Source organism: Hypanus sabinus, chromosome 7 (assembly GCF_030144855.1).
Source record: "Hypanus sabinus isolate sHypSab1 chromosome 7, sHypSab1.hap1, whole genome shotgun sequence".
Lineage (NCBI taxonomy): Eukaryota > Metazoa > Chordata > Chondrichthyes > Myliobatiformes > Dasyatidae > Hypanus > Hypanus sabinus.
The window spans coordinates 109889350-109903508 of NC_082712.1; the positions used below are offsets into that span (position 1 = coordinate 109889350).

At 55.3% G+C, this 14159-nt stretch overlaps 1 protein-coding gene across 5 annotated transcripts in view; it reads left to right on the forward strand.

Moving 5' to 3' along the window:
- The window catches only part of pacsin3 (protein kinase C and casein kinase substrate in neurons 3), a 217487-nt gene that overhangs the window by 47661 nt on the left and 155667 nt on the right, over positions 1-14159 (forward strand). Inside the window, exon 1 of one of the 5 annotated variants that reach the window (XM_059975379.1) lies at positions 801-943. The exons of 3 other annotated variants lie outside the window; for them this stretch is intronic. The gene's annotated coding sequence lies outside the window, so the exon portion shown is untranslated. Of the gene's footprint in view, positions 1-800; positions 944-1625; positions 1844-14159 lie in introns of those variants that run through there. One more of the 5 variants, XM_059975380.1, reaches the window with a different exon arrangement.

Consider the following 14159-nt stretch of genomic DNA (forward strand, 5'->3'; position numbering starts at 1 on the left):
TTCACCCCCCGCCCTGCTGAGCGCTCATCAGCAGGTTGCTTGGAGAATGAGAAACATTTATAGATGATGGAACAAAGGGATATCGGAAGGTTGTTTTCTTATTGTCATAGACATACATGGGGTTAAATACCATGAAAATTAACTTTCTTCAGCAGCGCAGTCTGTTACTAGGACAAACATAAATTAACCCAAGTTGTGTGTGCATAATGTGCACAAGGCCAGAATAATTCAATAAACGACTCTAGGGCAAGATTGAGAAAGAGAGAGTGTAAAAATAGACTGAGGTAAGGGCAGGGTTCTTCAGGTACCTGGGCCTCTTGCTTGATGGTGGAAAGACTGAAGATACAGATTAGGCAACTACTTCCGCTTTCCTGTTAACTCATTTTTCATGTGAATTACCTCTTGTGCCTGTGTCAGCCCTTGTTGAAAATATCCCAGCCTCCCGTGGCCCAATGCCTCCCCAATCAGATGACCGGGTATTCTGGGACAGGAAAACAAAACACGACCTTTCACCGCTTTTGGTAGTGATGTCTTGCTCGTCCTGCAGAATATGTTGGTGCTGGCATTGGGATGCAATGTTGTTTGTGTGCTCAGTTACAGAGACCCAGTGTCTGCACGAAATACCGCGGCTTTAAAATAAATGAGTGACATTGGCTGGTCAGTCCCTTACAAGGGCTTGTTCCTCCTCTGCCTTGCCCTGCCCACACGCTGCTGGCTATTACAGACCCAGATCGGGTGACAGGGCGGGATTGGAGCTGGGACTCGGAGGAATGTGATTGTGATATCTACTTGTCACAGACGTCATGCTAATAAAATGAATAGGAGCCTATTAATAACAATCATTTGGCAACTAAAAGCGAGGACGGAAAGAGAGACGGAGCTGGGTGCAGGATCCTCTCTGCGGGAGTGTGGGGAGTGTGGATTTTCCTTCTGCCGTTACAAGGTATCTCTCTCTAACGATTGCCTTTGTACCCGCCTGGGAGGTACCAGTGGGGCAGTGTGTGACCGTCATCCTAGTGCCCGCACCACATAGAAACTGAAGACAAGTTGATAGTGGACCAGACAGCTAGTTTGGTGTTGTGGAAAGTTGTAAAATCAGAATTTGGAACACATTCCCTCTCACAGTAGATGGACACCCAGGTATAAGGGCAGCTCATTGCAGGTAACGGAAAACCCATTTTGATGTCTGTTTGCCACCCCTGCTCCCCCTCGCTGTGCGGCGCAGTCCTGTGCTCACACTGAATCCCTGCAATGTCACACTGAAACACTGCTTCTCCTGCGTGAGTCATGTCAAAAAATCTCCGTGCTTCTCTGATTGCAAGCCTGCCTCCACAGCACTGCCGGCTGCCCGAGTCAAGCTGTTTGTCCTCCTGTATCTGTGCTCTCTCGGGTGTCACCGGCTGTCCCGGTCTCCTTCGGAAAACGGGTCGAACCGGCAACTTGGTCGGATGGTGACTGATGGAAGAGGAGTGAGACATGAATTTAGTCCTGACGACCAGCTCTTCTATATGCGCCCACACAATGGGATGTTTTTACTTTAAGATCTGGCTGTCAGTGTCTCGTGGGTACATCGTATTCCAGCTCCGTCAGCATGTGGGAGGTCTGCGATGAGATTCCCAGCAGATCCCGGCCCCAGGGTGCAGAGCTCCATCTCCGCGATGACAAGGTGCAGCAAGAACCGAACCTCCTGGTAAACAGGTGATCGGAGCCTGCTGGATGTGGCGTAGGGTCCACCATTCTCACTGGGAGCACTTCTGTCTACTGCACAGCTGGAATTTAGGGAGTGGAAAACATCAAATACTCTTGAGGTTGCCTGCGGGTGCCTGTTATGGTGGAGAGCGGGGTGAGTGCTTTGACCTGTGTTCGTTCTTCCTGCTATTGCTGAGTTGAGCTTCAGATTTTAATCCTATTTGTCAGCTCTGCTGCGTCCTTCTGTTCTTTCGCTTTTCTCAGTGCAGTTTGGGACCACACATTAGTCCACCTTCAGTTTTTTTCAGGGTGTTCTCAGCTTGACTGGGACCAGAGACTCCACGTCTGCCAGTGTTGCTGTTTACTGTTATGCAGCTACTGAATCCCGACCGCATAGCCGTTTTGTCCATAGGCCGTGGGCAGGGCAGTCTAAGATACTATCCATCTCATAAATATGGCAATAGCTCTGCATCAGGAATAAAATTAGAACTTTTTACTGCACAGGAACATCATTCTTAACATTCCCACCTTATCCACGTGGCCTCTCCCCTCAACACAGGAATATCCCGTCCCCCATTCCCACCTTGTCCACACGGCCTCTCCCCGCAACACAGGAATATCCCGTCCCCCATTCCCACCTTGTCCACACGGCCTCTACCCTCAACACAGGAATATCCCATTCCCCCATTCCCACCTTGTCCACACGGCCCATCCCCTCTACACAGGAATATCCCGTCCCCCATTCCCACCTTGTCCACACGGCCTCTCCCCGCAACACAGGAATATCCCGTCCCCCATTCCCACCTTGTCCACACGGCCTCTACCCTCAACACAGGAATATCCCATTCCCCCATTCCCACCTTGTCCACACGGCCCATCCCCTCTACACAGGAATATCCCGTCCCCCATTCCCACATTGTCCACACGGCCTCTCCCCTCTACACAGGAATATCCCGTCCCCCACTCCCACCTTGTCCACACGGCCCATCCCCTCTACACAGGAATATCCCGTCCCCCATTCCCACCTTGTCCACACGGTCGATCCCCTCAACACAGGAATATCCTGTCCCCCATTCCCACCTTGTCCACATGGCCTCTCCCCTCAACACAGGAATATCCCGTAACCCATTCCCACCATGTCCACACGGCCTCTCCCCTCAACACAGGAATATCCCGTCCCCCATTCCCACCTTGTCCACACGGCCTCTCCCCTCAACACAGGAATATCCCGTAACCCATTCCCACCATGTGCACACGGCCTCTCCCCGCAACACAGGAATATCCCGTAACCCATTCCCACCATGTCCACACGGCCTCTCCCCGCAACACAGGAATATCCCGCAACCCATTCTGGGATTACCCGTCGTGTCGTTGGGGAGAGAGTTCTAGGATTACCCGTCGTGTTGTCAAGGGGTGAGTTCCAGGATTACCCGTTGTGTTGTCGGGGAGAGTTCCGGGATTACCCGTTGTGTTGTCGGGGAGAGTTCCGGGATTACCCGTCGTGTTGTCGGGGAGTTCTGGGATTACCGATAGTGTTGTGGGGGAGAGTTCAGGGATTACCCGTCGTGTTGTCGGGGAGAGAGTTCCAGGATTACCCATCGTGTTGTCGGGGAGAGAGTTCCAGGATTATCCGTAGTGTTGTCGGGGAGAGAGTTCCGGGATTACCCGTCGTGTTGTCGGGGAGAGTTCCAGGATTACCCATCGTGTTGTCGGAGAGAGTTCCGGGATTACCCGTCGTGTTGTCGGGGAGAGTTCCGGGATTACCCGTCGTGTTGTCGGGGAGAGTTCTGGGATTACCCGTCGTGTTGTCGGGGAGAGTTCTGGGATTACCCGTCGTGTTGTCGGGGAGAGTTCCAGGATTACCCGTCGTGTTGTCGGGGAGAGTTCCGGGATTACCCGTCGTGTTGTCGGGGAGAGTTCTGGGATTACCCGTCGTGTTGTCGGGGAGAGTTCAGGGATTACCCGTCGTGTTGTCGGGGAGAGTTCCAGGATTACCCGTCGTGTTGTCGGGGAGAGTTCCGGGATTACCCGTCGTGTTGTCGGGGAGAGTTCCGGGATTACCCGTCGTGTTGTCGGGGAGAGTTCTGGGATTACCCGTCGTGTTGTCAGGGAGAGAGTTCCGGGATTACCCGTCGTGTTGTCAGGGAGAGAGTTCCGGGATTACCCGTCGTGTTGTCGGGGAGGGTTCCAGGATTACCCGTCGTGTTGTCGGGGAGAGAGTTCCGGGATTACCCGTCGTGTTGTTGGGGAGAGAGTTCCAGGATTACCCGTTGTGTTGTCGGGGGGAGAGTTCCAGGATTACCCGTCATGTTGTCGGGGAGAGTTCCGGGATTACCCGTTGTGTTGTCGGGGGGAGAGTTCCAGGATTATCCGTCGTGTTGTCGGGGAGAGTTCCGGGATTACCCGTCGTGTTGTCGGGGAGAGTTCAGGGATTACCCGTTGTGTTGTCGGGGGGAGTTCTGGGATTACCGATAGTGTTGTGGGGGAGAGTTCAGGGATTACCCGTCATGTTGTCGGGGAGAGAGTTCCGGGATTACCCGTCGTGTTGTCGGTGGGAGAGTTCAGGGATTACCCATCGTGTTGTCGGGGAGAGAGTTCCGGGATTTCCCGTCGTGTTGTCAGGGGGAGTTCCAGGATTACCCGTCATGTTGTCGGGGAGAGTTCCGGGATTACCCATCGTGTTGTCTGGGAGAGAGTTCCGGGATTCCCATCGTGTTGTCGGAGAGAGAGTTCCGAGATTACCCGTTGTGTTGTCGGGGAGAGAGTTCCAGGATTATCCGTAGTGTTGTCGGGGAGAGAGTTCCAGGATTATCCGTCATGTTGTCGGGTAGAGAATTCCGGGATTACCCGTCGTGTTGTCGGGGAGAGAGTTCCAGGATTACCCGTCGTGTTGTCAGGGAGAGTTCCAGGATTATCCATCGTGTTGTCGGGGAGAGTTCCGGGTTTATCCTTCGTGTTGTCGGGGAGAGTTCTGGGATTACCCGTCATTTTGTCGGGGACAGAGTTCCGGGATTACCCGTCGTGTTGTCGGGGACAGAGTTCTGGGATTACCCGTCATGTTGTCTGGGAGAGAGTTCCAGGATTACCCGTCGTGTTGTCGGGGAGAGTTCTGGGATTTCCCGTCGTGTTGTCGGGGAGAGTTCAGGGATTACCCGTCGTGTTGTCGGGGAGAGAGTTCCGGGATTATCCGTCGTGTTGTCGGGGAGGGTTCCAGGATTACCCGTCGTGTTGTCGGGGAGAGTTCCGGGATTACCCGTCGTGTTGTCGGGGAGAGTTCTGGGATTACCCGTCGTGTTGTCGGGGAGAGTTCTGGGATTACCCGTCGTGTTGTCGGGGAGAGTTCCAGGATTACCCGTCGTGTTGTCGGAGAGAGTTCCGGGATTACCCGTTGTGTTGTCGGGGAGAGAGTTCCGGGATTACCCGTTGTGTTGTCGGGGGGAGAGTTCCAGGATTATCCGTCGTGTTGTCGGGGAGAGTTCCAGGATTATCCGTCGTGTTGTCGGGGAGAGTTCCGGGATTACCCGTTGTGTTGTCGGGGGGAGTTCTGGGATTACCGATAGTGTTGTGGGGGAGAGTTCAGGGATTACCCGTCATGTTGTCGGGGAGAGAGTTCCGGGATTACCCGTCGTGTTGTCGGTGGGAGAGTTCAGGGATTACCCATCGTGTTGTCGGGGAGAGAGTTCCGGGATTTCCCGTCGTGTTGTCAGGGGGAGTTCCAGGATTACCCGTCATGTTGTCGGGGAGAGTTCCGGGATTACCCATCGTGTTGTCTGGGAGAGAGTTACGGGATTCCCATCGTGTTGTCGGAGAGAGAGTTCCGAGATTACCCGTTGTGTTGTCGGGGAGAGAGTTCCAGGATTATCCGTAGTGTTGTCGGGGAGAGAGTTCCAGGATTATCCCTCATGTTGTCGGGTAGAGAATTCCGGGATTACCCGTCGTGTTGTCGGGGAGAGAGTTCCAGGATTACCCGTCGTGTTGTCAGGGAGAGTTCCAGGATTATCCATCGTGTTGTCGGGGAGAGTTCCGGGTTTATCCTTCGTGTTGTCGGGGAGAGTTCTGGGATTACCCGTCGTGTTGTCGGGGAGAGTTCCGGGATTACCCGTCGTTTTGTCGGGGACAGAGTTCCGGGATTACCCGTCGTGTTGTCGGGGACAGAGTTCTGGGATTACCCGTCATGTTGTCTGGGAGAGAGTTCCAGGATTACCCGTCGTGTTGTCGGGGAGAGTTCTGGGATTTCCCGTCGTGTTGTCGGGGAGAGTTCTGGGATTTCCCGTCGTGTTGTCGGGGAGTGTTCCGGGATTATCCGTCATGTTGTCGGGGAGAGTTCCGGGATTACCCATCGTGTTGTCTGGGAGAGAGTTCCGGGATTCCCATCGTGTTGTCGGAGAGAGAGTTCCGAGATTACCCGTTGTGTTGTCGGGGAGAGAGTTCCAGGATTATCCGTAGTGTTGTCGGGGAGAGAGTTCCAGGATTATCCGTCATGTTGTCGGGTAGAGAATTCCGGGATTACCCGTCGTGTTGTCGGGGAGAGAGTTCCAGGATTACCCGTCGTGTTGTCAGGGAGAGTTCCAGGATTATCCATCGTGTTGTCGGGGAGAGTTCCGGGTTTATCCTTCGTGTTGTCGGGGAGAGTTCTGGGATTACCCGTCGTTTTGTCGGGGACAGAGTTCCGGGATTACCCGTCGTGTTGTCGGGGAGAGAGTTCCGGGATTATCCGTCGTGTTGTCGGGGAGGGTTCCAGGATTACCCGTCGTGTTGTCGGGGAGAGTTCCGGGATTACCCGTCGTGTTGTCGGGGAGAGTTCTGGGATTACCCGTCGTGTTGTCGGGGAGAGTTCTGGGATTACCCGTCGTGTTGTCGGGGAGAGTTCCAGGATTACCCGTCGTGTTGTCGGAGAGAGTTCCGGGATTACCCGTTGTGTTGTCGGGGAGAGAGTTCCGGGATTACCCGTTGTGTTGTCGGGGGGAGAGTTCCAGGATTATCCGTCGTGTTGTCGGGGAGAGTTCCAGGATTATCCGTCGTGTTGTCGGGGAGAGTTCCGGGATTACCCGTTGTGTTGTCGGGGGGAGTTCTGGGATTACCGATAGTGTTGTGGGGGAGAGTTCAGGGATTACCCGTCATGTTGTCGGGGAGAGAGTTCCGGGATTACCCGTCGTGTTGTCGGTGGGAGAGTTCAGGGATTACCCATCGTGTTGTCGGGGAGAGAGTTCCGGGATTTCCCGTCGGGTTGTCAGGGGGAGTTCCAGGATTACCCGTCATGTTGTCGGGGAGAGTTCCGGGATTACCCATCGTGTTGTCTGGGAGAGAGTTCCGGGATTCCCATCGTGTTGTCGGAGAGAGAGTTCCGAGATTACCCGTTGTGTTGTCGGGGAGAGAGTTCCAGGATTATCCGTAGTGTTGTCGGGGAGAGAGTTCCAGGATTATCCGTAGTGTTGTCGGGGAGAGAGTTCCAGGATTATCCGTCATGTTGTCGGGTAGAGAATTCCGGGATTACCCGTCGTGTTGTCGGGGAGAGAGTTCCAGGATTACCCGACGTGTTGTCAGGGAGAGTTCCAGGATTATCCATCGTGTTGTCGGGGAGAGTTCCGGGTTTATCCTTCGTGTTGTCGGGGAGAGTTCTGGGATTACCCGTCGTGTTGTCGGGGAGAGTTCCGGGATTACCCGTCGTTTTGTCGGGGACAGAGTTCCGGGATTACCCGTCGTGTTGTCGGGGACAGAGTTCTGGGATTACCCGTCATGTTGTCTGGGAGAGAGTTCCAGGATTACCCGTCGTGTTGTCGGGGAGAGTTCTGGGATTTCCCGTCGTGTTGTCGGGGAGAGTTCTGGGATTTCCCGTCGTGTTGTCGGGGAGTGTTCCGGGATTATCCGTAGTGTTGTCGGGGAGAGAGTTCCAGGATTACCCGTCGTGTTGTCGGGGAGAGTTCCAGGATTACCCGTCGTGTTGTCGGGGAGAGTTCCGGGATTACCCGTCGTGTTGTCGGGGAGAGTTCTGGGATTATCCGTAGTGTTGTCGGGGAGAGTTCCAGGATTATCCTTCGTGTTGTCGGGGAGAGAGTTCCGGGATTACCCGTCGTGTTGTCGGGGAGAGAGTTCCAGGATTACCCGTCGTGTTGTCGGGGAGAGAGTTCCGGGATTACCCGTAGTGTTGTCGGGGAGAGTTCCAGGATTACCCGTAGTGTTGTCGGGTAGAGAGTTCCGGGATTACCCGTCGTGTTGTCAAGGGGAGAGTTCCGGGATTGCCCGTTGTGTTGTCGGGGAGAGAGTTCCCGGATTACCCGGGGAGAGAGTTCCAGGATTATCCGTCATGTTGTCGGGGAGAGAGTTCCAGGATTACCCGTCGTGTTGTCGGGGAGAGTTCCAGGATTATCCGTGGTGTTGTCGGGGAGAGAGTTCCAGGATTGCCCGTCGTGTTGTCGGGGAGAGTTCCGGGATTATCCGTAGTGTTGTCGGGGAGAGTTCCAGGATTACCCGTCGTGTTGTGGGGGAGAGAGTTCCAGGATTACCCGTCGTGTTGTCGGGGAGAGAGTTCCGGGATTACCCGTAGTGTTGTCGGGGAGAGTTCCAGGATTACCCGTCGTGTTGTCGGGGAGAGTTCCAGGATTATCCGTGGTGTTGTCGGGGAGAGAGTTCCAGGATTGCCCGTCGTTTTGTCGGGGAGAGTTCCGGGATTATCCGTAGTGTTGTCGGGGAGAGAGTTCCGGGATTACCCGTAGTGTTGTCGGGGAGAGTTCCAGGATTACCCGTCGTGTTGTCGGGGAGAGTTCTGGGATTACCCGTCGTGTTGTCGGGGAGAGAATTCCGGGATTACCCGTCGTGTTGTCGGGGAGAGAGTTCCGGGATTACCCGTAGTGTTGTCGGGGAGAGTTCCAGGATTATCCGTCGTGTTGTCGGGGAGAGTTCCAGGATTATCCGTCGTGTTGTCGGGGAGAGTTCCGGGATTACCCGTCGTGTTGTCGGGGAGAGTTCAGGGATTACCCGTCGTGTTGTCGGGGAGAGTTCCGGGATTACCCGTCGTGTTGTCGGGGAGGGTTCCAGGATTACCCATTGTGTTGTTGGTGAGAGGGTTCCAGGATTACCCGTCGTGTTGTCGGGGAGAGTTCCGGGATTGCCCGTTGTGTTGTCGGGGAGAGTTCCAGGATTATCCGTAGTGTTGTCAGGGAGAGTTCTGGGATTATCCGTAGTGTTGTCGGGGAGGGTTCCGGGATTACCCGTCGTGTTGTCGGGGAGTGTTCCAGGATCATCCGTAGTGTTGTCGGGGAGTGTTCCAGGATTATCCGTAGTGTTGTCGGGGAGAGTTCCAGGATTATCCGTAGTGTTGTCGGGGAGAGTTCTGGGATTATCCATAGTGTTGTCGGGGAGTGTTCTGGGATTACCCGTAGTTTTGTCGGGGAGGGTTCCGGGATTACCCGTCGTGTTGTCGGGGAGGGTTCCGGGATTATCCGTCGTGTTGTCGGGGAGGGTTCCAGGATCATCCGTAGTGTTGTCGGGGAGGGTTCCGGGATTATCCGTAGTGTTGTCGGGGAGAGTTCAGGGATTACCCGTCGTGTTGTCGGGGAGAGTTCCAGGATCATCCGTAGTGTTGTCGGGGAGGGTTCAGGGATTACCCGTCGTGTTGTCGGGGAGGGTTCCGGGATTATCCGTCGTGTTGTCGGGGAGGGTTCCGGGATTATCCGTCGTGTTGTCGGGGAGGGTTCCGGGATTATCCGTCGTGTTGTCGGGGAGGGTTCCGGGATTATCCGTCGTGTTGTCGGGGAGTGTTCCAGGATCATCCGTAGTGTTGTCGGGGAGGGTTCCGGGATTACCCGTAGTGTTGTCGGGGAGAGTTCAGGGATTACCTGTCGTGTTGTCGGGGAGAGTTCCAGGATCATCCGTAGTGTTGTCGGGGAGGGTTCAGGGATTACCCGTCGTGTTGTCGGGGAGAGTTCCAGGATTACCCGTCGTGTTGTCGGAGAGAGTTCCGGGATTACCCGTTGTGTTGTCGGGGAGAGAGTTCCGGGATTACCCGTCGTGTTGTCGGGGGGAGAGTTCCAGGATTACCCGTCGTGTTGTCGGGGAGAGTTCCGGGATTATCCGTAGTGTTGTCGGGGAGAGTTCCGGGATTACCCGTCGTGTTGTCAGGGGGAGTTCCAGGATTACCCGTCGTGTTGTCGGGGACAGAGTTCCGGGATTACCCTTCGTGTTGTCGGGGAGAGTTTCGGGATTACCCGTCGTGTTGTCGGGGACAGAGTTCCGGGATTACCCGTCGTGTTGTCGGGGACAGAGTTCTGGGATTACCCATCGTATTGTCTGGGAGAGAGTTCCAGGATTATCCGTCATGTTGTCGGGGAGAGAGTTCCAGGATTATCCGTAGTGTTGTCGGGGAGAGAGTTCCAGGATTATCCGTCATGTTGTCGGGTAGAGAATTCCGGGATTACCCGTCGTGTTGTCGGGGAGAGAGTTCCAGGATTACCCGTCGTGTTGTCAGGGAGAGTTCCAGGATTATCCATCGTGTTGTCGGGGAGAGTTCCGGTTTTATCCTTCGTGTTGTCGGGGAGAGTTCTGGGATTACCCGTCGTGTTGTCGGGGAGAGTTCCGGGATTACCCGTCGTTTTGTCGGGGACAGAGTTCCGGGATTACCCGTCGTGTTGTCGGGGACAGAGTTCTGGGATTACCCGTCATGTTGTCTGGGAGAGAGTTCCAGGATTACCCGTCGTGTTGTCGGGGAGAGTTCTGGGATTTCCCGTCGTGTTGTCGGGGAGAGTTCTGGGATTTCCCGTCGTGTTGTCGGGGAGTGTTCCGGGATTATCCGTAGTGTTGTCGGGGAGAGAGTTCCAGGATTACCCGTCGTGTTGTCGGGGAGAGTTCCAGGATTACCCGTCGTGTTGTCGGGGAGAGTTCCGGGATTACCCGTCGTGTTGTCGGGGAGAGTTCTGGGATTATCCGTAGTGTTGTCGGGGAGAGTTCCAGGATTATCCTTCGTGTTGTCGGGGAGAGAGTTCCGGGATTACCCGTCGTGTTGTCGGGGAGAGAGTTCCAGGATTACCCGTCGTGTTGTCGGGGAGAGAGTTCCGGGATTACCCGTAGTGTTGTCGGGGAGAGTTCCAGGATTACCCGTAGTGTTGTCGGGTAGAGAGTTCCGGGATTACCCGTCGTGTTGTCAAGGGGAGAGTTCCGGGATTGCCCGTTGTGTTGTCGGGGAGAGAGTTCCCGGATTACCCGGGGAGAGAGTTCCAGGATTATCCGTCATGTTGTCGGGGAGAGAGTTCCAGGATTACCCGTCGTGTTGTCGGGGAGAGTTCCAGGATTATCCGTGGTGTTGTCGGGGAGAGAGTTCCAGGATTGCCCATCGTGTTGTCGGGGAGAGTTCCGGGATTATCCGTAGTGTTGTCGGGGAGAGTTCCAGGATTACCCGTCGTGTTGTGGGGGAGAGAGTTCCAGGATTACCCGTCGTGTTGTCGGGGAGAGAGTTCCGGGATTACCCGTAGTGTTGTCGGGGAGAGTTCCAGGATTATCCGTGGTGTTGTCGGGGAGAGAGTTCCAGGATTGCCCGTCGTGTTGTCGGGGAGAGTTCCGGGATTATCCGTAGTGTTGTCGGGGAGAGAGTTCCGGGATTACCCGTAGTGTTGTCGGGGAGAGTTCCAGGATTACCCGTCGTGTTGTCGGGGAGAGTTCTGGGATTACCCGTAGTGTTGTCGGGGAGAGTTCCAGGATTACCCGTCGTGTTGTCGGGGAGAGAATTCCGGGATTACCCGTCGTGTTGTCGGGGAGAGAGTTCCGGGATTACCCGTAGTGTTGTCGGGGAGAGTTCCAGGATTATCCGTCGTGTTGTCGGGGAGAGTTCCAGGATTACCCGTCGTGTTGTCGGGGAGAGTTCCAGGATTATCCGTGGTGTTGTCGGGGAGAGAGTTCCAGGATTGCCCATCGTGTTGTCGGGGAGAGTTCCGGGATTATCCGTAGTGTTGTCGGGGAGAGTTCCAGGATTACCCGTCGTGTTGTGGGGGAGAGAGTTCCAGGATTACCCGTCGTGTTGTCGGGGAGAGAGTTCCGGGATTACCCGTAGTGTTGTCGGGGAGAGTTCCAGGATTATCCGTGGTGTTGTCGGGGAGAGAGTTCCAGGATTGCCCGTCGTGTTGTCGGGGAGAGTTCCGGGATTATCCGTAGTGTTGTCGGGGAGAGAGTTCCGGGATTACCCGTCGTGTTGTCAAGGGGAGAGTTCCGGGATTGCCCGTTGTGTTGTCGGGGAGAGAGTTCCCGGATTACCCGGGGAGAGAGTTCCAGGATTATCCGTCATGTTGTCGGGGAGAGAGTTCCAGGATTACCCGTCGTGTTGTCGGGGAGAGTTCCAGGATTATCCGTGGTGTTGTCGGGGAGAGAGTTCCAGGATTGCCCATCGTGTTGTCGGGGAGAGTTCCGGGATTATCCGTAGTGTTGTCGGGGAGAGTTCCAGGATTACCCGTCGTGTTGTGGGGGAGAGAGTTCCAGGATTACCCGTCGTGTTGTCGGGGAGAGAGTTCCGGGATTACCCGTAGTGTTGTCGGGGAGAGTTCCAGGATTATCCGTGGTGTTGTCGGGGAGAGAGTTCCAGGATTGCCCGTCGTGTTGTCGGGGAGAGTTCCGGGATTATCCGTAGTGTTGTCGGGGAGAGAGTTCCGGGATTACCCGTAGTGTTGTCGGGGAGAGTTCCAGGATTACCCGTCGTGTTGTCGGGGAGAGTTCTGGGATTACCCGTAGTGTTGTCGGGGAGAGTTCCAGGATTACCCGTCGTGTTGTCGGGGAGAGAATTCCGGGATTACCCGTCGTGTTGTCGGGGAGAGAGTTCCGGGATTACCCGTAGTGTTGTCGGGGAGAGTTCCAGGATTATCCGTCGTGTTGTCGGGGAGAGTTCCAGGATTACCCGTCGTGTTGTCGGGGAGAGTTCCAGGATTATCCGTGGTGTTGTCGGGGAGAGAGTTCCAGGATTGCCCATCGTGTTGTCGGGGAGAGTTCCGGGATTATCCGTAGTGTTGTCGGGGAGAGTTCCAGGATTACCCGTCGTGTTGTGGGGGAGAGAGTTCCAGGATTACCCGTCGTGTTGTCGGGGAGAGAGTTCCGGGATTACCCGTAGTGTTGTCGGGGAGAGTTCCAGGATTATCCGTGGTGTTGTCGGGGAGAGAGTTCCAGGATTGCCCGTCGTGTTGTCGGGGAGAGTTCCGGGATTATCCGTAGTGTTGTCGGGGAGAGAGTTCCGGGATTACCCGTCGTGTTGTCGGGGAGAGAGTTCCAGGATTGCCCATCGTGTTGTCGGGGAGAGTTCTGGGATTATCCGTAGTGTTGTCGGGGAGAGTTCCAGGATTATCCTTCGTGTTGTCGGGGAGAGAGTTCCGGGATTACCCGTCGTGTTGTCGGGGAGAGAGTTCCAGGATTACCCGTCGTGTTGTCGGGGAGAGAGTTCCGGGATTACCCGTAGTGTTGTCGGGGAGAGTTCCAGGATTACCCGTAGTGTTGTCGGGTAGAGAGTTCCGGGATTACCCGTCGTGTTGTCAAGGGGAGAGTTCCGGGATTGCCCGTTGTGTTGTCGGGGAGAGAGTTCCCGGATTACCCGGGGAGAGAGTTCCAGGATTATCCGTCATGTTGTCGGGGAGAGAGTTCCAGGATTACCCGTCGTGTTGTCGGGGAGAGTTCCAGGATTATCCGTGGTGTTGTCGGGGAGAGAGTTCCAGGATTGCCCATCGTGTTGTCGGGGAGAGTTCCGGGATTATCCGTAGTGTTGTCGGGGAGAGTTCCAGGATTACCCGTCGTGTTGTGGGGGAGAGAGTTCCAGGATTACCCGTCGTGTTGTCGGGGAGAGAGTTCCGGGATTACCCGTAGTGTTGTCGGGGAGAGTTCCAGGATTATCCGTGGTGTTGTCGGGGAGAGAGTTCCAGGATTGCCCGTCGTGTTGTCGGGGAGAGTTCCGGGATTATCCGTAGTGTTGTCGGGGAGAGAGTTCCGGGATTACCCGTAGTGTTGTCGGGGAGAGTTCCAGGATTACCCGTCGTGTTGTCGGGGAGAGTTCTGGGATTACCCGTAGTGTTGTCGGGGAGAGTTCCAGGATTACCCGTCGTGTTGTCGGGGAGAGAATTCCGGGATTACCCGTCGTGTTGTCGGGGAGAGAGTTCCGGGATTACCCGTAGTGTTGTCGGGGAGAGTTCCAGGATTATCCGTCGTGTTGTCGGGGAGAGTTCCAGGATTACCCGTCGTGTTGTCGGGGAGAGTTCCAGGATTATCCGTGGTGTTGTCGGGGAGAGAGTTCCAGGATTGCCCATCGTGTTGTCGGGGAGAGTTCCGGGATTATCCGTAGTGTTGTCGGGGAGAGTTCCAGGATTACCCGTCGTGTTGTGGGGGAGAGAGTTCCAGGATTACCCGTCGTGTTGTCGGGGAGAGAGTTCCGGGATTACCCGTAGTGTTGTCGGGGAGAGTTCCAGGATTACCCGTGGTGTTGTCGGGGAGAGAGTTCCAGGATTGCCCGTCGT